Genomic DNA, 25,772 nt, shown 5'->3' with positions numbered 1-25,772 from the left:
CTAATGAGGGCCCAACCCCAGTGGGGTGGGAATGCAGCAACCTCGTGGATACAGGCAGTGCCGACCTCCTGCTGTCCCTTCGCCCCCCAGGCCTTGCTCACTGCCCGCCCCACCGAGCCCCTGCTAAAGTTCCCAGTCTGACTCTCAGCCCCACAGCGATCCTAGCACTGGGCTCCATAGCTCTGCAAGTGAACCTCAGTCCTGACCGTCAGCCCCCTTCCTAGCTCTGATAACAAACCTCACTAGCTCCACTGGCCACCTCTGTTTGGATCTGCTTTATTTTACAACCAGACTGTGAGGCAAATCTTGTCTGAACGGAAAAGACTGAGCAAGGTTTGGTGCCGGGTACTGGCCTGCGAAGAACAAGGCATCATGCAAATCCCAGTAATTAGCTCGCTTGGGTTGTAAATCTGCCGCGTGTGCAGACACGGCAAATGGAGCTGTCAAAACACTGCAGTCGGTGACAGCCAATCCACGAGGAGATGCACAGCATGAAAACAGGCTCATCTCAATGGCAGGTAGACGGAAACCAGGCTCCTCCTTTCCGGCCACGTCCTGGCCCTGCTCACATCAGAACACATCCGTCCCTCGTCCCTGGGGACACATCATGTCCGTGCTTTGTTTCGGCGTGAGCTTGCATCTCTTGATCAGCACAAATATTTGTGCCCGCGGCGCTGGCGTTCAGGATGGGAGGGGGGAACCTTTGAGGCTGGCGAAATCAAGGACCTTTTTATGGGAAGTTTGGGGCTTGCAAAAATGTGTCCCCATTTTTTTGCAAAATATGGTTTTCCCTTGTTTCCCAAGAGAGGCTTCCTGTTGGAAGCCCAGCCCACAGCGTGCTTGACCGTGAATGGGCCCCATGCTGTGTGGGAACAATACTGATTCTTGCTGGAGAGGGCTGCCCATCCGGCTCCCTGGTGGGCCCAGGGGAACAGCCATCAAGCTAATACCATGCTGCAGCCCTAACCTGTACCTAGCTCGAGTCAAGTGGCCCTGGCAGGGGCAAGGAGAGTGCACAGGTTCTGGGAGGGTGGCTCGGGAGATGTAGGAGAACCAGGTTTCATCTGCTGGGCAGCAGGATCCACCCTGCACCCAGCTGCTGGCTACACTGGGATGTACTGTTTTGTGCCTCTCTGGCTGTATTTAGGGGGAGACCAGCTGGATCTTTATTTTTAATAGAGGAACAGCTCCAAGTGGAGAGGCTGAGGTCCTGGGTACCTGCACGTTCAGCCCAGTGTAATGCACATGTGCTTGGACATCCCCACCAGGACAGATGAGCAGACAGGCGGCCAGGGCAGCTGCCCACAAGAGGCATCATTATGTGCCTCAGCTCCAGGTGGTAGAGAGGACGGACTAGCCGGTTTGCCCATGGCAGCAGCTACCTAGGGTAGCTCCAGGCCTTGGCACATCCACCAGTGTTGTGTTACTGCTGGCTGCTGCTGGGGGACTCTGCCTTGTACCTGCTGTGGCCCTGGGGCTGCAAGTCCTGGGCCTGCTCCTTGTTGAAAACAGCACAAAGGCTGAATGCTGCAGTGTGAACATGACATGCCCAAGCCCTTGCATGGTTTCAGCCCAGCACGCTTGCTCGTTGCAAGGCCGGGGCACTTGCTGGACCTGGGAGCAAGTCCAGTGTGCCGGAGCATCCTCCCCTCAGTGCTGCACTATGAAACGCTCCCAGGGGACCTCTGCCTTGCTTCTGCTTAGCTCAGGTGCCCGGCCCCAGGAGCCAGCTTGCTCCTTGGGACCCTGAGCATGGGAGGTGCCTGCCTGCCGGGGGAAGCCTCCCCCTCTCTGCTGCACTCTCACCACTCCCCAGCACTGTGGGGGCTTGGGCACCCAGCTGGGGGGCAGGAGGCTCCCTCGGAGTTTGGGGATCAGAACTGATGCTACTGAATCTTTTACAGCACCTTGTGACTTGCCAATTTATGGACCCATGTCAAATGCAGCCACATCTACCCCAGCTAGGTCAGTCACCCAGGGTCCTGCCCCACCACTGAAGCTGAAGCCACATTGCCCCTCTTGGAGATAGGGCCATGGACTGGGGACCCCAGGGGCACTGGATGATATTTTCAAATACAAACAGCATCTCCCCAGCCCCTCTGGCTTGCACCTTTACTGCTCAGTGGAGGTGTCCGGGATCCAGGTGACACCTGAGTGGCCAACCTGCTGTGGGAGGAGCAGCCCAGCCAGCTGAGACAGCAGTGCAGGGCCAACCTGGGCCACGCTGGAGGCAAGTATCCAGTGCTGGAAGCGCTGCACACACGTGACAAGATGCCACCTCCTGCTGACGTAACCCATAAGAGCCCTGCTGTAGTGAGCCTCTTCTCCCTGCCAGCCGAGGCAGGCATGGGGCATGCAGCGGGGCTATGGGCTTCGTGAGCCTGGCCAGGGTGCAGCAAAGCCTGGCTGCCTCTGCCATGCTTTATGCAGGCTGTAGCTCTGTCTGGTTGCATGAGAGCTGTCTCCCTGGCCTGGGCAAGCTGGCTAGCGCAGGCCAGAACATGCCGTTCCACACCTCATCTCGGAGAACCAGGCAGTTATAACCCTGGAGATGGGGCAGAGAGAGCAGAGTGCCGAGGGGAGGCCGACAGCAGGAACACCCCTGTGCAGGGTGGGGGCAAGGGGTCACTGCCCCAAGGCAGGAGGGTTGGTTTGGCCTGGGGCTGAGAGTGGGCTCAGGAGCCAGGCAGGGCCCTGGCAACAAGGGGCTGGTGTCCAGCATGCAGAAGGAGGGTATGAGTAGCTGAGAGGAGGCCAGGCAGAAGTGAAGCTGGGAGCTTGGGAGGATGGCACTGATCTGGGGTGTAATGGAGGCGGCAACTGAGACAGCAGCCCCAATGCAGCCTGTTGGGAGAAGGCACGGCAGTGGCCACTGAGCATGCTGCCAGCACTGCCCCATGCCCCACAGCTGCCTGCAGAAGTGCCCGGCTGTGCCTCTGTTGCTGACCTTGCAGTGCCTTGGCTCTTACCCAGTCTCAGGGATGCCAGAGCTCTCCCCATGGAGAATCCCCTGCTACACAGGAAAAGACGCCCTTCCACAGGAGACAGAGCTGGGTGGCACCCTGGACACCTCAGAGCGTAGGGGTTGGGGAAGCAGGCTGTTGCATGTGCTGTTGTGTGACATGCCAGCCTGTGCCCAGGGCAGAGCCGGCTCAGCCACCCCCGATGCCAGCCCAGGCCCATCTCTGTGCTTCTGATCCCGTATGGATCTCACTGCATTAGGGAGCCTTCAGGAGAAGCCACAGGCTGGAGCAAGAAGCCTCTTCCCACTCATCCCCCATGCTCACTGAAAAGAGAAAGGCATGGAGAGGGGAAGAGGGACTGGGGAGAAGAAAAGCATGGCTGTGTTCCCAGTCAAACTGTGTCTGATCAGCGCCAGGGCCCAGAGGCCCCTCATGCAAGGGGAGCTGGTGCCCTCTCGTGGCCAAAGCCAACCTGTGGGTCAGTTTGGGGGAAAGTTTTACGTCAGGGACGAGAGGATGCAGTCGCCTGCAACAGCAGGGACCTGAACTGATGACCTGGGTGGTCTAAGTCCTGTCCCCTCCCAGCAACAAGGTCTTGGGTGATGGTGTTGCAAGCAGACAAGGCTCTCAGCGGGCATTGCCCAGGGAGGTCAGCACCACTGCCTCTGTTCGGACCTAGGATAAACTTGGCTCGTTCGACCTGCGGTCAGCCCTGAGGTGCTGCAGCCCTGTGCTGCTGTGAGCATTCCCGAGGGCCCAGCAGCTCTGTCTGAAGCCAACAAGTGTGATAAGGATGCTCCTACAAGTACAACTGTGCTCCCAGAAAGCTCTTCCCCAGGCTGGTGTGATACCCGACCCGGGGGGGAGCATGGGTCTTTTTGGGCACTGCTGCAGCACCGCTGGTGACACCAGCCACCTGCCTCCCTGCCTCCCCAGACACCGCTCCAGGTTACTGGGAGCTGATGGGATGGAGTTAAGTGCAGGCAGAAGAATTACATTAGTCACCAGTCATGTCAAACACCGATGTGGCAGGAGAGGAAGCTCTGCGCTGGGAGGCCTGGACCAGGGGCACAGCAAAGGCATGGCTCTCGGTGTCCCGCTGCAGCCATGGGCTTGGTGCCTGGGGCTGCTCACATTGCTGTGACCTGCTGGGTCAGGGTGTCTGCAGCTTTCAAACTGTTACTGTTTTGTTTTCTCTTTGCTGGGCTCCAGACCTGCTGCCTGAAGCATTGCACAGACCCTGAATTCTGAGCACCTGCTTGGGTAAAAATCCTATTGGCATCGTGGTAGCACCTGGGAGCAGTCATGAAGCAGGACCTGTGTTGCATGCTGTGCAAACACAGAGCAAGCAGGCGTGCCCTGATCAAGAATGCTGCAGGCAGGGTCACTGCTTTGCTTGGGGAGTTGTGTCTCTGGAAAGACATGTCTTCTTCAGCAGTGTCCGCACCGTGGCAAATACAGAATGTCAGCTCCTGCGATGGCACCGGCAGACCCGACAGAATGTAACTGGATCCACGTGTGCAGATTCAACACACTGGCATGAGCTGATGAGAGACAGCCTGGCGCTGAACTGCCAGCTTGACCCCTGGTGCAAACTCCTATGGCTGGGGCTTGGGAACAGCCGTCCAGGCTGCTGCAGGGACGGGATCTTGCTACTGCTTGAGCAGAGCCCTTCAGCAAGGCTGTCGGCCCACATCCTGGGTCCCCTCCTGGGCTGCGCTCTGCTTATAGGCAGCATAGACCAGATGTGGGGCAGAAGGGGCAGTAGTACAGTGAGGAGCAGGGGGCTCTTGCTGGAGATCAGCACCAAGATGCCAGCTTGCACGTCGGGTGGAACGGCTGGGCAGGGTCTGCATGGTCGTGGTGCAGCTCAGGCCCACAGGTCTTCAACTTCCCTGTGCTTTGTGCCTGAGCCACTACGCCATCGGCCTGGGGGAAGGCAGCTCTGGGCTCTGCCTGTGGGCTCCCAGGGACCTGCTCTCAGGATTGGCGTGATTCTGTGGGTTGCCAGCAGAGAGCAGCTGGGCTCCTCACGCAGCCTCCTCCACCCTCTCCCTGGGCTGGATGCTGGCATTGGGGCCTCACTGAGCAGCCCAGGGGAAGAAGCGGGTGATCGGAGGGACACTGTGCTGGGCTAGGACCTGCTCTGGTCTGGAGCCTTGCATCAGTGCGGCCATGCCAGGGACTGTAACTGGTCAGTGCCTGTGGGGCCGTGGACCAGAGCAGCTGAGCGCTGGCATGTGAGGGTCACGGATGGGGCTGCATTGAGCTCCTGGCTGTGCTGCTGACCATACATGCTGGGCCACTTCCTATGTGCTGTAACTTCCCGAGGAAGGACTGGGTCTACACACTGAGCCTGAGTAAGCCTCAAGGTCCTGATCTCCCTCCAGCTGGCTTTTCAGGGCCGTTTACCTGACCAGCGTTAGCACCTGGTTTCTGCCACAGGGAGGAAGCCCAGGCTCCGTATCGGCCTTCTGAGGGCCGCCAGCTTCAGTCTGCTGTTTGGAATGAAGTTAAGTATCAGGCCCAGTGTGAGGAGGACCTGGCCTGCCATTCAGGACCCCACTACCCCCAGGATGGTGCTCAGCCAGGCTCAGAGCAGAGCTGGTCCTGTTCCAGGCAGAAGTCACTGATTTCCTTCAACAGCAGCTTAGTGCCCAGGAGGGCAGATGTGTGGGATCAGCCGTGTCTGCTGGGTATTTTCCAGCCCCTTCCCTTGTCTGGGGTCCACAGTACTTTGGGGACCATGTTTACATCTGCAATGGGCTAGGGACATGGTACCGCAACCCATGGGCATCCTTTGCTCTGCGGATTAATTGGTAGCTGGTTGAAAGCCTGTCAGTGGGATCATGTCAGCATACTGCCCAGGAGAGATGGTGCCTGAATATGGGAGAGGAGGCTTTTGCCTTGATTTTAAAAAGACCTGGGTGGGGTGCAGGGTCCAGCCTGGGGCTGGGGATGTGGAAAGTTAAGTCCTTTGATGTGATGTGATGCACCTATTAGCCTGAAAGCTCCCCTCCATGCCCGCTGGGATCTTGTATGATGGGGGAGCTCTCCCCCTTCCCTCTCCTTGTCCAGCTGGAGTATGCATCTCCTTGGCCCTCTCTAGTGGCTGGTCTGTATTAGAGGCCCGTGACGTGGCTGTAGCTTACTGCTAAAGGACTTCCCGTGGCTGAAGCAACACTTGAGGTCAGGAGTCGTGGCCTATTTCCAGGTTGTGCTGGGAGGTGACGTGCCTCTGGTGCTCGGCAGAACGGGGTTCCCATGACGGATGCAGCCGAACAAGAATTGTTCGCTGCACGTAAGCAGCTGCCGCGCAGCGCGGCGACATGCTGTTGCAGGACTGCTGCGTGCCACCCCGGGGATGGCTGCGTTTCTGCAACAGCAACTCCTTCCAGGCTGGCTTGTACAGGGTTTGGGATGATTCTGCTGATTTAGGGGCAAAGAGCAGCGCTTAGGAGGTTGTGCAGGAGCGAGCAGCAGTTGAGCTGTGCCTGATCCTGCCTAATGTGTCCACACCCCTGAGAGCACGGTGGGAAGCCCGGCTGGTGGACCCGTCACCACGGGCCTTTGATCTTGACCCAGCCACAGGAGCACAGCTGCTTGTGTGGCAGCCACTCCTGCCCACCAGCCATCCTTAACGAGGGATAATGGAGCAGCAGCGGCCAGTCAAGCAGCGGCCGTAATTACCGAGAGTGACAGCCCCCCTCCAGAGGGGCTCGATGTTCCCTGCCTCCTCAGCTCTCAAAGGGAATCCTTCCTCTCGCAGGCTGGCAGGCTGTAATTGCTGCAGGGCGCCGCGCGGCTCAGCTCCTCTCTGACTTGCAAATCTGGGAGTTCTTCAGAAGGGCATTTCCTTCTCCCCGTGCCAGCCCCTGAGTCCCACGTGTCTGCCCGATGCCCCTTCACATGACAGCAGGCCCTTCTGGAGAGCCTCTTGTCACACGGCTCTCGCACAGGTGGGAACTGCTGCCAAAATGCAGCTGCCTCTGGGGTGGGGCAGGGCAGGGCAGGGCAGGGCAGGGCAGGTTCCCGGCCGCGCGCGGTGACACTGCGACTGCAGGAAGAGCGGACTCGCGTGTCCTGCAGCGGGAGTTGTGGGGAAGCCCGGCCAGGGGAGGACACTAAGAGCCCAGGGACCAGTTACTTCCCGATGGCAGGGCACCGCGCCATCAACCGCTCGTCTCTTCTCTTCATCCATCCCTCCATCCAGCCGCCCCTCCGCCTCCTCCAGCCCGCTCCTCCTCCCCGGCCGGGACGCTGCGGGCCGGGGAGCCCGGGCGAAGGGCCGAGACCGCTCCCTTGCCCCTTGCCTCCGGCCGTGTCAGCTCCTCGTGCGCTCGCGGGGCGAGAAACGCGGCCTGGGCGCGGTGCCCCGCCCCTGCTCCGGGCCTGGCGGACACCGCAGCGCGCCAGGCGCCGGAGCCAGGCCCAGGATGGCCGAGGCAGGCCACAGTCTGGGTGGAGGAGCGCGGGGCCCGGGGCCCGGGGGAGCCGTTAGCCTGCCCCGTCCGTCCGTCCGTCCGTCCATCGCGAGCCCGCCCGCTCCGCGCGAAGCGCAGCGCCTGCCAGCAGCGCAGGACGGGCTCCCCCTGCCCCCGCGACCCGCTTCAGCGCCGCGCCCGGCTTCCTCCGCCAGCCGCGCTCCAGAGGGGCCCGCCCGCCCGCCCGCGCCCGGGGTGTCCGCCTGCTCCGGGCCTCGCTCAGCCCCTCGCCGCTGCGGCGTGTGGGGCCGCCCGCCCCGGCCCGGCCCGGCCTCTCCTCGCGCCCCGCGCCCCGCGCCCCGCGCCCCGCCGGCAGCCACCCCCGTTAACCCGTGCGGCGCCGCGGCGCGGGCCCCCGTTGCCATGGCGAGCGGGCGGGCCCGGGCGGCGGCGGCGGCGGCGGCGGCGGCGGGGGCAGAGCCGGCGGCGGCGCGGGCGCCCATTGGCGGCGCGGGGCACGTGACGGCGCTGGAATGCTAATGACGGCCCCTCCCCCACGGCCGGCGGCGCGACGCGCAGCGGGGACGGGACGGGACGGGAAGGGAAGGCGGCGCGGAGCAGAGCGGAGCGGGCCCGGCCGGGTCAGGTCAGGTCAGGTCAAGTCAGGTCAGGTCGGCGCGGGTCAGCGGGGCTGGCGGCGCGGGGCGCGGGGCGCGGGCTGGCGGCGCTCGGTCGGGCCGGGGCGGGAGCTGTCACGGTGGCGGCGGCCTCCCGCGTCCCGCTCTGCGCTGCGGGGCCTTCCGCGGGGGCTGCGGCCCGGTCCGTCCCGGGGGTTGGGTCTCGCCAGCACCGCCGCTCGCCCACGCGGGTCCTGCCGTGTCCCACCGCCCCTCCCAGCCGAGCACACGTGTCCCTGGTGTGTCGTTGGCGTGTCCCACTGCCCTTCCCAGCTGGGCACGCATGTTGCTGGTGTGTCGCTGGCGTGTCCTGCTGCCCCTCCCAGCTGGGCACGCATGTTGCTGGTGTGTCACTGGTGTGTCCCACCGCCCCTCCCAGCTGGGCACGCATGTTGCTGGCATGTGGGGCAGTGGGACACGCCAGCGACCCCCAGCAGAGTGTGGTGCCCAACACATGTCACTGGCGTGGCGTGGCGTGGCGCGGCGCAGGATGGGCAGCCGCGGTGAGGCGGGCGGTGCCGCATGTGGCACAGGGCTCACCCCCGCCCTGTTGCAGTCCCCGTGCCTGGCGGGCGAGGGGCGCCTGCTGCAGCCCATCGGAGCTCGCGCGTCTGGCCTGGCCTGGCCTGGCGGGCCGTCAGCGCTGGGCTCTAGGCCGGGTGGTCTGGCCACCAGCCTGCGGGCCCGGCCTCCCACCTGGCTGCAGCAGCCGCAGGCTGTGGGCTGTCCCTGCCCCGGGGGGGGTGGGTGCCGATCAGCGAGGCAGAGCCGGGGCAGCAGCACGGCGTGATGCAGCAGAGGACCCGTGCCCAAGGAGTGCACGGGGGGCCGGGCCGGGCCTGTGCTCGTGCACCCGCGTGCCCGGGCAGCGGTAGGTTAGGGAGCCCACGTGACAGTGCAGTGGGGGAGCGCTGCTGGCTTGCAGCCCCGGCTGGCAAGGAGCTGGGCCGCCCTGCTCTGGGGCACGGGCAGGCCCGGCCAAGGGCAGTGATCGGTGTCCCAGCTTGGAAGGACAAATGAGGGGGAGGAAACGTAGCCCCTTCCCCAGCCCATGTCCTGCAACTGCTCCTCCTGTGTGCCCGTCACCGTGGCGAGCGCTGGGGCTGTGAGCATGGCTAGAGGTGCGGGCCTGGAACCAGGGTGCTCGTGGCTGTGCATTTGGCCCTTCCACTGCCTCCTGCCAGCCCCCATCGCTGCTCTGGGCCCTGGGGTCCAGGCCACGCAGCCAAGCTGGTGAACGCGGCCCACGCAGCAGCGGGGAGCGGGGGGTGAAGGCGTTCCCGTCTGGATCCTCGGGCGAGGGCACTGCAGGAACCGCTGTGCTGCTCTTTTGTTCTGTGCTGGTTTATGGCCTCTCGGGGCCTGCAAGAATGCTGGCCCAGCAAAAGCCAGATTGCGACTGGAGCATGGTGGGGAGCAGCGGCTGAGCGGGGCGGGACGTGCCGGCAGCATGCTGCATGGCTGGCAATAACAGCTGGAGCCGCCCGGCTCCCAGGACATATTTCACATGGCATGCGTGGATTGACTTGCATTCGAGAGCATGGATCGCTGGGGTCTCATCATCTCCGATTGCTTCCCTCCAGCTTGGACGTTTCAGGCCAAATCCTCCTGTCCTGAGCCTCAGGAAGTCTATGGGAGCATTGCCTGGGAAAGGGTCAAAGAATCATCTCGTTCTCATGACGGCAAATCTTCCATGCCTTGCAGCAGCAGCAGAATCCGTCCCTGAGCAGGGACCGGGGGACAGAAACGATAGAAGCTTTGGATTACATTGTGGGACAGGAGATTGGTGTTGGCTGTAGCTTTGACAGCCTGGCCTGGACAAGCAGCGTAGTTGGCCGGAGGGACAGACCTGTGGCTGTAAGTCTGAGGGTGTCAGCCTTCCTCATCTTGCTTCCACCAAGATCTGATGGGTGCAAGGAATTTGCTTGCAAAGTCATCTCTGGGTAAACCAGAGATGGTCTCTCGCAGGACAGTGAGGTTGCCTGTGTTGGGCAAGCCAGCTGGGGCACAGCGTTTCCACCTTCCTCTGATGCGGCCACGTTGATAGACCCCCAGGGCTGAGGTAGGCGCATCCCTGGCACTGTCTCACCTGGCTGTCAGGAGGTTAAGCAGGAGGCCTGGCTGTCAGGTGATTGCCAGAGCAGAGTGCTGTAGATGCTGTGTACATAAGCCTGGGCAGGAGCTGGAGGGGCTGGCTGCAGCCTTAGTGCAAGGGAGAGCACTGGACTGCTCGTGTCCCGTCCTGTTCGCATGTGGCTGTGACTGAGTTACGGGCATGCTGCCTGTGAGTGAGGCTGAAGCTGGTCCTTCAGGGATGTTGGTGGGAGCCATTACTGAGGGGGTGAGTAGCATGGGAAGTGAGTAGAAGTCCCTTTGCAAACATGTGAGGGGATTTGTGGATGAAGCTTTAACCTGAGCCTAATGCCACTGCCCAGAGGCCCACTGCCTCAGCTGCCTGCCTGGGCTGTAAACCATCCGGTTCAGTCCCTGTTGTCCCCCAGGCTCCTCTGGTCTCGAACAGGTACTTTTAAAAGCACCTGAGCTCCACTGATTCCAGTGCATGACAGAAGCCTAAATTCTGGGCCTTATTTCCCATCAACCTGGGTTAACAGCACAGCCTGCCTTGCTGGGAGGTTGTCAGGCTGCTTAGGTGTTACAGGAACAGAAGCTGTACAGGTACCCTGGAGAAGTAGGGGTGGTAATTTAACTCCCACGGGATGCTTTTCATTCACAGATTACAAAGTAGGTTAAAATCATTATCCGCATTGTATGCAAGGGGGAAGGGCACGCTTCACATTGTACAACAGGGTGGATGACCCCTGTCTTCAGGGTCATTCTGCTATTCCCTCGCTATTAGACTACGCTGCTGTGGGGAGGCTTTAGCAGGAGCTTTCAGCCCAGGAAAGGTTTCTTCCAGTGGTTTTTGTAAAGCTAATGGTTGCTAATAGTGTTCGGGCTCTTGGTTTGAAAACTCAGGGAGAGAGAGAGGCCTGATGAAGGAGCAGCTTGGGGTCTAGATGGTGGAGGGCACCTGGTGAAGGAAGGAAGCAGCTCCAGGAGGTGATGCAGGATTCATTTGCTCGCAGAGTAGTTGGCCAGCCCCCAAGGTGGAAACAGAGTCCCATCCTGCCAGGAGCCTCCACTGCCTTTGGAGGGTGTCTTGCCCCTCACAACAAGGAGGCCCATGGAGTCGTTCTGAAACTGGCCCTTTGCAACAGATCCGCTGATAAATAAAAATCTGTTGTAGTCTCATACTTTCAGCCCTAGATCTCTACTACAGAAGAGCTCATGGTCACCATCCCCACCTTACAAAGGGGGGGAAACTGAGCCAGACAGAGACTTGAAATGAATTTTCCGACCTCTCTCAGTCGGGTGAGAGCAAAGCCAGGCGCAACCCCCTGCATCTCAGTCCAATGCCCTGTTCACTGGGCTGCGTTTGTGCTTTCTTAAAGCTCTTCCTCAAGGCTTTAGGGATGGCCACAGCTCTTCTTCTGGGAAAAGATGCTGCAGCTCAGAAAAAGAAATTGCTGACATGACTGAGCTTCCCAGTGATTGCAAGAAATCGGCCCAAGCCCTTGTGGAAAAGCTCTGTAGAAGCTAATAGGGTTTAAACTAGTAGGTCTCTAGAAATGCCTTGGGATCTATAGAAATTATTTTTAAAGACCATGGCATCCAGCAGAGGATGAGGTCCTATCACTGTTGTTCTGACCTGGGCTACAGAGTTTGGTGGAAGAATAAAATTCTCTGCTAAATTCCCTGTGTGCCCTGACAGAGCATCTAGCCCTGCAGATTGTTCCCTGTGGACTAAGAGGATGCTGCTGAGTGAACAAGTAAATTGGGAAGGCTGCTGATTCACCTGCAAAGTACCTGGATAAAAATAGAAAAGTGTCATTAACCCAGTCTGTCCCCGCAAGGCTTGTATGTGTCCTTGTTTTACCAGCACTGGCTCAGCCAGCCTTGGAGTAGAGACTGCAAAGGCATGTTCTCCGTCTCCCTTCCACATCTTTCTGTAATAAATCACTAGTGTTCCCATACATTAGAGATCTGGTCCTAAGCTGCAGTGACTTGTTCTGGTAACAGTTACTGAAGTGCTGGGAACCAGCAAAGCCCACATTTGGGGCTGCACTGTTGCTGTGCTGTGCTGTGGCCAGCGGCCGAGCTGTCTCAGTCTGGTCTTGTTGGGTCTCCTAGGTTAGGAGGGCTCAGGCCTGGTCAAGGAGATTTCCAAGTGACACCTGTATGTTGCCAGGACTGGTGTTAGGGATTCATCTCTTGACTCGGCTCTAGCCCAGGGGCTGAGAGAGATCATGGCTTTTCCTGGCATTAACCTGCTGTGATGCTCCTACATGCTGATAAACGGCAGAGTCCGTTTCAGCAAAGAATGTGTCTGTACCAGGGACTTTTCTGCCATGCATCTTGTGGGAGGCAGCAGAGGGATGCTCCCTGCCTTGTGCCTGTGGCTATACAAGATGCAGCCCCTGGAGAACCAGCATCATGGCTGGAGAAATGCTTAGTGCTTCCTGAGTGAAGGGTCTTGCGCATGGGGGTGTGCTAGGTCAGGGCGTTGTGCTTGGTGTCAGGGAGGTGCCTGCTGCGGGTTGCCGGCCTGTGGCTCTGGAGCTCCGAGGTGAGCAGGCCGCACCAGTAGACGAGCGTGGCCATGTCTGAAGAGATGAGGCTGCTGCTGGATTTGGACAGGCTGTGTCCCCTTCAGCTTAGGGGACTGCGACAGGCTAGGGCCAGTGTCTGCTCTGTGTAGCATGCAGCTGGGCGCCCTGGTACAGCCCTGAGGCCCCACTAGTCCGTGGTCTGCCTGGCAGTTCTTGATGGTTAGCTCCCCTCGCCGCACTGCTCCTTGCTATCCAGGGAGATGCTGGAGTGAGAACTCCCTTGATTTACACGGGCAGGGGTACTAGGAGGAGCTGCATGGTGTAACATTTCCAGCTTCACTGTCCTTGCTGTGAGCCTACCTAAGCTGTCTGACCCTGGTGCCAGCTGCCAAGCCACCTCTTTGTGTAGGCATGAGGGGGGACAGGAGCCCAGGGGACACCATGGCTTCAGAGGGCCTCCTTTCTGATTGCATGGATGCTGCTATGAGCTTGGCACGGGACCTGCATGTGCCTCTGCATTCAAGTATATCCCAGTTGCATTCTTCCCAAGGAAACTGCCTGGCTTTGACACGCATGGCCATCCTCACAGTGGTGGAGGAAGGGCGCTTCAGTACTGAAGGTGCTGCTCTGTGGTGCTCAGGAGACCTGGGCCACGTTCCCGGCTCTGCCACAGACTCGCTGTGTGACCACGGGCGATTCCCATTGCTGTTCAGCGCCACTCCCTCCCCTGCCACATGAAGCTAAGAATGGGGCGTTGCAAGGATCAGTGCATTGGCTATCACAACAGGGTGATGGGAGCCAGAGCTGGCAAGAGATGAGCTTTCAGCTGGGCAGTACAAACCCAAAGTGCCACAGGACAGTTGCGATACCCCTGGAGCCTGACTTCTCAAATAAGGGGCTCTCATGCCTGTTTAGGCACCCCGGGGAAGTGGCACGATTTGCAAGTGCGAAGCAGCCAGAGCTGCCAGTGACTTGAGTGAGTTGCTCCAGATTTACACCAGTGTCCTGCGGATCAGAATCTGGCCCATCTCAGTAATGCTATGGAGAAATGGTTCCCTGCTTGAGATGTCTGTCTGGTACAGAATTGCTCTCAGCCTTTGTAATGCAAGGAGAGAAACAGCAGGCATTTGAAGCGGCGTCTCCAGAGAGCCCAGAAGCTGCAGTCGGGGAAATGAGCTTTGATGAAGTGTGTCTCTCTGTTTACTTTGTTGCTTGCTGCCTGTTTCAAGGGAGGAGATCTTTGTAGTCAGGGACTTTCTTCTTTGAGGAGAAGCGGTTTTGTCTCTGATGAGCAGCAAATGTATGTGAAACCACTGCACGTCGGGAGCTACTAATGTGCACAGCCGATCCCTGCATCTTCCCTTTGTTGCTGGGGATAAGAAACCAAAGCCATGTGCTGGGAGCATCCCAGCCTCCCCCATCTGTCTTTCGTTGCCAGTCTCGTGTGTCTTCTTCCGTTTTCCTCTGCCACTGAAAATGAACGAACCCTCAGAGGGGGACAGCCCCATCTCATGGAGATACGGGCATGGGAAATGCAGGTGTCCCTAAGGGAATGTGCCCTTCTTCCCCAGTCCCACCCTCCCCATTGCTGGCCTAGTTGTTCCTACCTATCATGAACTTAGGCTGTTGGAAAAGAACCAGATGGAAAAAGGATGAGTCTTTAGGGTACAGCTTGGTGGTGCAAGGACACGACCAGCAGCCCCGGTCCCCATTCATGGGACAGCCCGTGCGACCTGCTCTGCTCTCTGTGATAACCCAGGAGCTGGAGTCCTGCCCCAGGCCGTGCATGGCCCATTGTACGTGTCTGCCCTCCAGGCTGCTGTCCATGGTATGAGGCACAGAGGCCGTGCGGTGCTGTGCTGTCCGTGGTGCTGTCCGTGGTGCATCAGTGCAGACTCTCCAGTGGCTCCTAGTTCATGGGTCTCGGGTGCAGCCTGCAGCACTCTCTGCACCACTGCCCGTGATCAGGGGATGCAGGCCATGGTTCAGGGATGAGCAGGTGGTGCTGTGTGGTCATGTCATACTGTTACCGGACCTGGAAGACGACCTACGGCACTTGTGAGGTGTGTACGTGAAGCCGCGGGCGGTCTGGCATCTGCCTGCAGAGGCTGCTGTTTCCAGGAAGCTCCAGGAGTTTGTGCATGCGGCCTTCTACAACAGGGCTCGAGCCTGCCCTCGCCACTGGTCCCTGTGCCCTCTGGGGATGGGGCAAGCACCGATGCAGTGGAGCAGCAGGCTCCACGCAGAGGGAGGGGCAGCACTGTACAACTCGGTGCCACCAGCCCTCATGCTAAGTCAGACCTCCATGGGCTGGAGGTGGTCTCGTGGAGGCCCACAAGCCACGGGTTGCCAGCGCCTGTTCTGGTGGTGCCAGTGCTAGCCACGGCATGCAGGCATGCTCTTGCTTCTCTCTGGTGTCTTGGCTAAGCTGGGACTGCCCTCTGGCCTCACCTGAGGCTACCAAGCTCCTGGTGTTTCCCTGGAAAGGCTTGGGCTCTGGAAAATGTTGTGTCCTAAGGCCTTGAAGTTGCTCTTCCCTGAACTCTCTGGCTGGGGAGACCCTAAGTGGTTTCTGGAGTGCAGATTCTTGCTAACCTGAAATGTTCATTGCCAGCTGCACCTGGCAGGAGCCCACGGCTGTGACAGCTGCCCGTTCAGTCTGCACCAGTTCCCCACCTGCACCTGTGCTGAGCCTCCCTGCTTGTGCCAGGACCAGGTCACGTACAGCTGTGTAATGTGCTGACTAAGCTAGTGGCACATTGCTGGAAATGTCTTGGTTGCTATGTCATGTGGGCTTTCTGCTGCATCTGTGGGGGGGGCTGGACTGTAGTTAGGCCTTGCAGTCCCTTCCAGCCCTACGTGCCTGAGTTCATGTGATATAGTTTCCTCCTGGATCCTGGAGTTCCCTTGGCACTTTTTAAACTCCCCGTCTTTCTTTTCTTCCTTTCTTTCCCTTCTCTGTGTCTAAATCTTCTCTGCTCTGTCTTGCCTCCCAGATGGTGCTTGTCTCGGCAGGACCTGAACATCTCCCAGTCCTGTAACAGAAGCAGTCTCCTTCACTTCCATGCCATTAGGGGGTAGTGAATTGCTTGTTTAGATTCCAGCCTGTTCCCCATGCCCCGCAGCTTTAGGCAGATCTATAAGATTAACTCCAGGTGGTCAGATGGGGGCCTGGCATTCAGAACAGGGCCCTTGGACCTGGCCTGGCTCCTCTCTCCCAGCTCGGATGAAGGTGGAAGCATTGGGTCAGAGGCAGCACATCGTGATTTCTGCAGGGGCATCAAAAGGGCAAGCCCCACTTTGCAGAATGTGCTGGGCAGTCGCTCCCTGAAGCGTGTCTGTATATAGGAGTGGCTGTGTCAGATCTACCTATCAGTTGCACCCTTCCAGCAAGGGGGGCTCAGGACCCCTGGGCTGTGGTGCATCTGGGCATAGAGAACCCAGGGGAGTCGTTGCTCTTGCGTTGGTAGCAGCTTCACACTGACAGATCCCTGCCAGCAGTTCTGGGCTCCTGTGGGGACAGTCCCACGGTGTGAGGGGGACACTTGGTTACATGCCTCACGATAAGGGGCACCGCAGACCCAGGGGTCCCTCCTCCCAGGGCAGTTGCGGGCTTGCATTAGTCTTGACCAAGCACATGCTAGCATGATGGTGTCCTAGCAGCTGGCAGGGGTGTTCTGTGGGGGTCCCACAGCTTGTTCAGGGCCACGGCATGCACCGGTCTGGGATCTCCTCTGCGGGAGCAGACGCGCTCCATTGCTATGCTCGTGGAGGCAGGTGGAGGGGCAGTGAGTTGCTGAGGATCCTGCAGGGTATCAGGGCAGTGTTAGGAAGAGAGCCATGCTCCCCTGCTTCCCCTGCCTTGCTCTAATCGCTGGACCACGCTGCTGCACCTTAATAATTCAGGATCTCGTTAGTGGAGGGCTGTGGATGTGTCTGTGCTGATTTATGCATCCCATCCTGACAGCTCTCTGTGCTGCCTGAGTTCCCTGCCTCGCCCGCAACTACTAATCACCCTGTTGTTAGCGAGCGGGCCCGTTCCCTGCGTGACTACTGCTGTCACCCACTGCTGCTAGCGCCGCGTCTGCACCAGTTATTTTTTGCCAGGAACTGAACTGATTTCTTTTTTTAATTCTAATTCGTGTCGGTGCCAGTGATCTGTACCCCTCTCCTGGCTGGGCGCTGGGTGGCGGGGGCGGTACTGCCCCACAGCTGGCAGGCATCAACTGTTTTATTCTGCCATCGGGGTCTTATTGGCAAAGCGCGCACTTCCCCTGGGCTTAATCTGCTCCTTGCCTTCACAGGCTGTGGTAGGGGCCATGGTGGACTTGGCAGATTGGAGGGATTGAGTCTTTCTCCCGTGGGTTTTGTCACCAGCTCTTCCCCTGCCGGCCGAGCTGCGCCAGGCCCTTTTCCATGCGTGGGTAGGTACAGAGTGGTTTGGTGTGGCTGGGCCTGGCCCTGCTCGCCTGTGGGACTGCCGCTGTGCCAAGGGGGAGCAGGACTTTGCCCTGCTTGCTGAGCAGGGCAGCAGCTTCCCAGGTCACTGCCACACCAGGGCCCCTGTTGTGCTGCTCCGACAGGATGGCTCTGGGCCCTGCCAGCACCGAGAACCTCCTTGCTGGAGGGTCCCGCTCTCCCACCTGGGGTCAAACCAGTCACCAGATCTAGGGGCCAAAGGAAGTTTTCCCCAGATCAGACTGGCCGGGACTGCGGAGGGTTTTATTTTCCTCTGCAGCCTGGGGCATGGCCCTCTTAGATCCACTGAGTGCATCTTGGCCGGTGAATGCAGCATCTCCGCTGGTGCACTGGGGTGCCCTTGTCTCCTCTCCTTTTCCCTGCGGCTGTGGGAGGGGGCCGGGGGTTGTTTCATGCGGTGCTTGGTGGCTGTGTAGAGGGGCTGAAGCAGATGGCATTTAGCCCTCCTTGGGTAAGAGTAGGGGGGGACCTTCCTGCCCTTTACCAAGCCCCTTTGCTCCTTTGTGCCCATCCCCTGTAAAAGTCCTCCTAGGGGAAGGCGGGGTGCTCTGGACTCCCACGTTGAGAGCGTGGAGGACTGTTGCCTTTGCTCTGGAGACAGGCTGCTGTGTCAGAGCCCGGGAGGAGACATGAAAGCAGCAGTCTGGGGGAAGGGGCAGCAGGTCTGAATTATGGGTCCAGACACTGTGGAGCTCGATGTCTGGTGCTTGTTCTCTGATAACCTTTCTGCCCCCCTGGCTGGGAGCCACCAGGCTTTCCTGCTGGTTCCTATCGAGCACAGCCCCTGAATGCAGCCCTGTTGCCCGTTGGCAGTATCAGAAGCTCGAGGTACGGGGAGGGCAGGGGAGGAGACTGCGCACGCTCAGAGGAGGCTGCTCTGAAAACCTGGCCTCACACAGCTGGGAAATGGATACCAGAAATAGCCCCATGTCCCAGAGGCAGTGCCTGCTTCTCGCCAGTCCCCTCCCTACCCATCCACTGGGCGCTCCCCCAGCCCCTCTTGGAGCCTCCTGGCCTCGCTGGGGCTGTCTGCAGAAATAATACTCTCAGCCCAGTGGCCAGAGAAATGGCCCCTGTCTGCGTGGCGCTGGGGCTGGGGCTCACTGGATTCGCCGGTTATAAATCCGTCCCCAGGGTTATGGTGTAATTACAAAGCCTCTCGCTTCTTTACGGCCTTATCAGAGGCCCCTGATTGATTCATAATGTGTTGATCCAGCCAGCCCCATCCTTCTGCCTTCATGAGAGGGTGTCTGCAGGTCTGAAGTGTAACCTCAGCCAGGGGAACCACCTTGTCTGGGACCCTGCGGACAGCACGGCCAAGCTAGGACTTGGGAGCAGTGAAGAGCAATGGCACATCCTGTGTGAGCAGCTCAAAAATCCATCTAAACCAGGCATGTTCAGCCCTGGCCTCTTGAGCTGTGTCATCAGGTCCATGGGGTCCAACACAGGTCCAGAAATTTGGCTGGGGGGGTGGTCAGTGGTAATGAACAGTGCCACTGCTCCACCACCAGATTACCAAGCCCCGTGCTGCAGGATCGGGCCCCATGTCAGTGCCGTGTGCCCGATTTAGTACGTGGGGCCATGCTGTTTGGCCCACGGAGCTCTCCACGGGTCCAGCAACTCGGCATCAGGGAAGTGGCAACTGCTTCCCACTGCCAAATTTCCAAAGCCATTAGGAGCTCTGCCGGCTGGATGCCGCAGCTCCAGGGGCTGGATCTGGCTTGCGGGTCAGTGTTTGAGCACCCCAGTCTAGACAACGGCACATCTAGCAAGCAGCTCCACTGTGCGCTCCACATGAGAGTTTGGACGTCCCGTTGTGCTGGGCAGAGCTGGTCCTTTTTGCCGTTGCGCAAGGTGGGAAAGCTGTTCTTTCAGGCCAGGTGGTCAGGGCATGTTGCAGGTGACAGGCCGTGGAGCCCAGGCCTGCTGTGTCTGGCGGGCCAGCTGCACTAGGCATTTGACTGAGGGAAGGAAGGTGCAGCTGTGGCCCCAGGCTCAGCTCTGCACTTAAGGCTCTGCCCCTGGTTGAGGGCTGGGCCATGCTGCATTGCCCGGGGGAGCCTTGGAGCCTGCCTGGCACTACAGAAAGCAGACTGGGCAGCCAAGGCATTGGCAGGGCCCTCGGCGGTGGTGGAGCACAGGCGCTACTTGCAGGCTGCTGGAGTGCAGGAGCTGCCTGGGGACACTCATGCCAGTGCTGGCTCTGCTGCCTCCAGAGATGGTAGCCAGGCTCTGGGGATACCTTCAGCCTCATGTCTGAAGCTGGCTGAGGGGTGCCCCAGGAGCACTGCAGGTTTGGGGTGGGCACTGCCCTGCCCTCCACTAATGGAGCTCTCCATGTGCAAGGAAGGGAAGGATGAGTGATGATCCATTAGGCATATTTATCTCCTGCTGGACCGGGGTAATAAAATCCCCAGCCAGACAGGATGAAGGAAGCGCAGTAAATTTCTGTGTTTGAGCTGCCATTAAACACCCCCCAGCAGGGCTGAGATCAGGCAGTCTGTGGTGGGGGCGGCCTCAGCCATGTACCATCTGAGGCTGCATAAAAGAAATTTATAACCAGCCGGCTGCGTTACACACAGCCCTCGGCATTGAGTTCTTGCTGGAGGCGTTTGTTGACTGAGGGGAAAGTGAGCCTTCTCATTGCCAGGGTGCATGCCAGCTCGCTACCAGGGAGAGACGCGCTGCAGGTAGGTTTCAGGTAGGTGCCAAAGGACAAGTGGGCCAGGGAGACTGAACTTGCTCACTGCCTCTCGTTGGCTTCTGCAGAGCAAGCAGCCAGGTGCTGCTGACATCAGTGGAGTCCCCCAGGTCTTCTCAGGAAACATGGCCCAAGGGAGCTGGCAGTCTGGTACAGCAATGCTAGATGCCCTCAAAATGCAGTGGATGAACAGACAAGCAGCAGGTAGGCTGGCTAGATGGGTAACTGAGCAGATGGCTGGCTGGCAGGGTATCTCGCTGCCAGTCTGCATGGCTGGTCTGTTGCCCAGGCGAGTGGCGAGGTGGTCAGGCGGTTTGTTAGGTGGCTGGCTGTAGGTGGGAGGGACGGCATGCTTGCAGGAAGCTACTAGGCAACAGGTGTCCCTGGGAGGAACCTGATGGCATTTCTTGATTCACTGTGGCTTGGGGTGGGGGGGTGCCCAGCCTGAGCTGTGGGGAACTTGGAGGTGTGGAGAAGGGAAGTAACTCCCCATTTCCCCTTCTGCTGGGCAGGGGCATCCTTGCCTCTCACCCCGGGGGATTTTGAAGCTTAAGTCATTGACATTTGCAAAACACTTTGCAGTCCCTTGCTTAGGAGAGCTAGGGCAGGCTGGCATTGCCGGTACAGTGATGAAGTAGGTCTGGGCTGGATTTGCTGGGGATGCTGTTGGCCAGGACGGGATGTTTGCAAGAGGGAAGCAGGCTGGATGTTTGCCGCTGGAGAATTCTTCTGTTGGAAGGTGCCAAGTCAAGAGAGAAATGTGTCACCGATGTGTGCCAGGTGTGACCAGTTTTCCCAGGAGCCATGACGGCCAGGGAGTAGCATGTCTGAGCTGGAGCTGCCATCGTGCTCGGGGCTGTGCTGGAAGGGGGACTGTAGGGTCCATGGCTCTGGGGGATCTGGAAGACCTGTGGTCTCCAGCCCTACCTAGAGCAGTCCTCATGGTGGTGCTGTCCTAGAGCCAGGGACCTGGAAGCCTTGGGATTCACAGTGCCAGAGCAGTGGCAGGGTGGTGCTGGAGCCAGGGACCTGGGAAGCCACGTAGTGGTGACTGCTGCTGACCTGGCTCCTGTGGGTTTCACTGTGGCCTGTCATAAGCAGCTGTAGCAAAACCACCTGGACTGGTCATGTCAGTCCTGCTCAGCACCTGCTCGGGGTTGTTGGAAGCTGCATGCTTTGCTTTCTCATCCATCCGACACCGTGCAGTTTGTCCCCCAGAAGTGTTCAGGGTTTGGGCTCCTCCCGCTTGACTCGGGATGAAGCGTGTGCTGCAGGCTCTGACATGAACACAAAACGGAAGCTCGGGTTCCCCTCCAGCTGGAGCTGGCAGCATGGAGCCTGAGGGAGCCAAGGTGGGGCCAGCTGTGGCGTTGGGGGCGTGGGGCTGAGCAGCGCAGCAGAGCTACGTGTGCGAGCGCCACGGGCTGAAACATCACTTACTATGCATGTGTATTTGCTTGACGTGGTCATACTTGTCTTCGTTTGTGCCTGGGTAGGTTTTTATCACAGCAGATTGTCCTGCCAGGTGTATGCGATTCTTCTGTGCCACACCGTGGTCCTTGGAGCTGTTCTGTGTGTCCTGATCGTTATCTCCTGGCTGTGTTGTCAGCCTATTGCAATATTAAGCAGAGGCTTTCTGAATCCTCTGCCACTGCTGCCAGAATCCTGCCTGGGCTTTTGTTAATGGCCTTGCTTCCATAATCAGCAAGTTTAGCATCACTTAGTGATCACACGCGCTCCCCCCCCACCTCCCTGCGTCTCCTGCTGCCTGTCCCTTTCTCATCAACTGCTGCTCTGGGATAGTTTGCATTTCACCCCCTGCTGGAGGAGATTAATGGAAGGGGGGTTGTCCCAGATAACTGACCGAAACACGGAGCATGAACATCTCTCAGCTGTACCAAGCAGGGGACCCATGCATCCAGGGCCACTCCATTGCTGCATGGGCCCCCCAGCCTGCCCCCTCACCCTCTGCTGTACACATTGCAGAAGGGATGTGCTGCTTCCACCACTGCGTGCTGCCTCCCGGGCCTGCTGTTGTGATTGTGCAGCTGGTGCTGACATCAAGGTCACCTTGTGGTGTGCTCTGTGCCAGCACTGGGGGAAGCGGGACTGAAGAGACCCTGCACGTGCAGGGTGTGCTTGGACAGCCCACCGCCACGGTGCAGACAAGGGCCCGCAGTGAGAGATGTGCTTGTTTGCTCTGCTGTCTGTCGGGTTGTTGCATGCTCCATCCACTGACAAACGTTGCCCGCCAGGCAGTGACAAACTCATGTGTGGTCCATGCTCCTAGCTGTAGGCGGGGGGCTGGCCCAGGAAGGCAAGCCACACAGTAGTCCAGGGGACTAGCCCTTCATCTCTGACCTGCTGATAACGCTTGCTTCTTCTCCCTGCAAGTGCTCCAGGAAGATGTTAGCTGTACACGCAGGAGCCAGGAGGGACCCACACCTCAGGGGAGGCAGGGACTGCAGGGCCGAGGTGGGAGATGAACAGACAGCTCTGGAGTCTGAGGCCTACACAGAGCCACCAAGCAGAGGCCCGGGGGAGTGAATTCCCTCTCGGCCCTTGGCCTCTGCTGGGCTCTCTGTGTCTTGCTCCAAGGCAGCATGTGAGCCGCAGCGGCTCGGCACACGGCTGCGTGTCCTCTGGCAAAGCAGTACTAAGTGGCTTCATTCCTTGACTGCTGCCCCCACTCCTCTGCTTGTATGAGCATCTTCCTGACAAGCCAAGCTCTTCTGACTGTATCTCATGAAAGAGACTCTCTGTGCCCTGGCCATCCTAGCTGCTCCTCTGTGCCTGCTCCAGCTTGGCTCTAATTTCTTGAACAAGGACAGCTGGTGCTGTTAACGGCAGTCCAGCGGAGGTGTACCGTCGTCTTGTGTGGAAAGCTGCATCAGGACTTCCACGTTCTACCAGGAATACCTTGACAGACAGGGTTCCTATCTCCTTGGGCAAACATTTTTCTGGCTTCCTGTGTAATACCATGTTTCCACCTCCTTCAGCATGCTGCCCTAGATGCCCGCCTGTGCTGGCTGGCTGCTCACACCGGCAGTGCTGACGGATGCCGCCAGGAGCCCGCTGGCCTCTTCCAGCGCTGCATCACATTGTCTGTTCATAGCTGGCACTTAGCACCTCCAGGCCCTTCTCTCCTTGCCCAAATGATGAGCGCCCAGGTCAGGAGACCTGTTTTGTTATCAGTCCCCAAGTAGCTGTCTCTGCACCCTGTGCTGTTACCGGAGCCCTGGGGCTGGCACTGCAGTTCCTGGCTCATCCAGGCCTTCATGCCCGGTATCTGACCTGCATGGGATGCCTCCTGCCTTTGTGCCATCAGCAGACTTCCTTGGTCCGTTCCTGCTTTGCGCTCTAAGGTTGCTAAATGAGGTTGTTTCCCAGCCTGATAATGGAGGAACTCGTCAGCAATGCTGCCCCATGGCGCTGCTTTCCCACCGCCTGTTGTCACATCCCTCTGGGCAGGTCCCTGCCTGCTCCCTCCCGGTGTTCTCCAGCTTGAAGCCCTGCATTCTCTAGCTTGACTAATAACGTCCTGTGGGGCCCTGCATCAGATGCATTCCCGAAGTCCAGATGGATTAGCTCTCCTGGACTTCCCTTGTCTGGAAGAATCAGTTAATCCTATAATCAGGCCGAGCTTGGGGTGGGGAGGGTGGCAGGGAGGAATGGGGGGAAATCTCCGTTTTCCCTGAGCAAAGGGATGCCCTGCACCACTGGGGAGCTGCAGAGCTCTCCCGTGCAGTGGCAAGCATTGCGAGCCTGTCTGTAAAGGGGCTTTGCTGGCAAGTGGACCTGGCTGAGAACAGGGTATGGGGGATTTCCTCTGCTGCCATCCCTGGTTCTGTCTGTGGGCACTTCTCAATAGTTGGCAATGTTGAGCCTCCCTAGAGAAGGGGAGAGACCTTGAGCTAGGGGGGCTGAGCCTCCCTAGGGAAGGGGCCACGGAGCCCTCTACCCCTGCAGGTTGGTGCCCCTCTGAGCCATGTGCTGGGACTGCTGCTCCAGGCCTGTCCCCTGGACCCCTTGTCTTCCTCGGCTGGGTCTCCTGACAGAGCTGTGGCAAGGCCTCTCTTGTCTGTGGAGCAAGCCATGGCACATTGGGGCAGTGCCCTGTGGGGCTGCAGAGGGGCCTGACTGCAGAGAGGGGCTGGAGCCTGTAGAGAGGTGTCAGCAAGAAATGGTACAAGGTGGGTACGATTTCCTCCCCCCCCCGACCTCCTTTGTCACCACCGTGCTCTGCCTGCCCCTGCCTTGGCTTGCTGCGCCCGACCCGCTGGCTTGGGCAAGGAAGGATCCATTTAAGTGTCTGGGATCAGTCCTGTCCCTGCGGCCGAAGCCCCATGGCCGGTGCCGTGTGTCCCTTGGGGGGGCAGCAGTGCTGAGCCCTGGGTGCAGTTTTGGAGCGTGCTCAGTGTGAGCTGGATGTTTGCTGGGCCCAGGCAGAGAGGCCGGTCCAAGCACCAGTGCAGCTAATGAGCCCAAGGTCCCGGGACAGTGCGCGCCCTGGGTCCACTCCGAACCAGAGCACTGTGGGACAAGCTGGGATGCATCTGCACTCATTTGCCCTCCCAAAACTAGATTAAAAAGAAAATTCAATTGTGCCTAATGCCTTCCCCAAATGGCTAATTTATATGCTAATTAGTGAGATAGGAATCGATGGAGCCCAGTAATCAATATGGTATCACAGGCGCCGGGTAATGAAATTCATTCATAGCCATGCTGGCCGTGGAAATGAAGCAATTATGCAGAATAAATGGAGAGGCTGGGGAGACGGCGACTTGGTTCATGTTTCAGCCAGGCTCGTTCCTCCTCTCTTCCAGCCTGGCCTCCCTTGAGCGCAGGCCATTAGTGCAGGCTCTTTATACTGTCCCCAGCTGGGAAGGGGCCCATGAAGCAGTGGGCAAAGGGCCTTGCTGGGGCACAAGGCATGAAGAAGCCATTATGGGTTGTGCACTCTCTTCTAGGGTAGTTAAAGCACGGGGCTGGGGCCGGGCTCAGGGGCCCCGTTCCACGCTCTGCTCTGGGCTGCATATGCCTCTCTGGGCCTTTGTTTCCCCATCTGTAAAATGGGAGCAGTAGCCATGACCCAGCTTCAAGGGACAAGGGCAGGTCAAATGCTGGATGCATGAATGTGGATGGTGATTTTGGGCCTGCTGCTGTAAGGGGCATGTTTGTAGCTGAGGCAGAGCAGAAGGGCATTGCTGCACCGCCCCTGAAGCCAGAGGAGCTATGTCTGCAGCACACTTTCACCTAGAGCCCCCAAGCCAGCCACACCATGCCCTCAGACCTGGAGCTGTCAGGAAGGGCAGGGGGCAGGATCAGGCCTAGCACTGACTGCTGGACACAGCAAAAGCAACAACCCAATCTTGAGGAGGGCCCTGGGGGTTGCTGCAGTGGCTGAGACGGTGCCATGCCCGTGGCCTTCTCCCTCAGACAGGTTGTGGCCCTGCTGGGCAGCAGATCTGCTGGCTGGGGACAGCTTGGGGAGCCTGTGGCTCCTGTCTCCAGCCCTGGCCCTGGAGAATGGGCTGGGGGGATCGAAGGGGGCTCCTGCAGCGCCAGTGCCAGGATCCCTGTGAGGTCTGTGCCTGGCACAGCCAGGAGCCTTTTGTGGGGGGGTGCAGTATGGGGTGGGCTGCTCTGGAAGCATGGATGCCTGCCAGGGCTTATTTGAGTCTGTAATGTTTCCCCTGAGAGGAGGCTAAGCAGCCTGGACGACCCTGCAATTTCTTCAAACTATTTGCATGAAATACTGCAAGCGAAAAGCCCAGCTCCTGATTGGCTGTTGCTAGGTAACATCATAATCATCAGGAAATTAGGCTGTTTTTCCCCCCCCCACCCCCCCAGAGTATGTGTGCAATTGCAGGGCCGTGCGGAGGGAGGCTGGGGGAGGGAGCGGAACAAAGAGAGAT

General features: G+C 59.1%; 1 protein-coding gene across 3 annotated transcripts in view; it reads left to right on the top strand.

Annotated features, from left to right (window-relative positions):
- Positions 1-7,942: 7,942 nt before the first annotated feature.
- The window catches only part of PHC2 (polyhomeotic homolog 2), a 59,085-nt gene continuing 41,255 nt past the window's right edge, over positions 7,943-25,772 (top strand). Inside the window, exon 1 of one of the 3 annotated variants that reach the window (XM_059716289.1) lies at positions 7,943-8,038. The gene's annotated coding sequence lies outside the window, so the exon portion shown is untranslated. The remainder of the gene's footprint in view (positions 8,039-25,772) is intronic. The other 2 variants (XM_059716291.1, XM_059716290.1) reach the window with 2 other exon arrangements.

Source organism: Alligator mississippiensis, chromosome 13 (assembly GCF_030867095.1).
Source record: "Alligator mississippiensis isolate rAllMis1 chromosome 13, rAllMis1, whole genome shotgun sequence".
Taxonomy (NCBI): Eukaryota; Metazoa; Chordata; order Crocodylia; family Alligatoridae; genus Alligator; species Alligator mississippiensis.
This window is presented reverse-complemented; position numbering and strand designations above follow the sequence as displayed.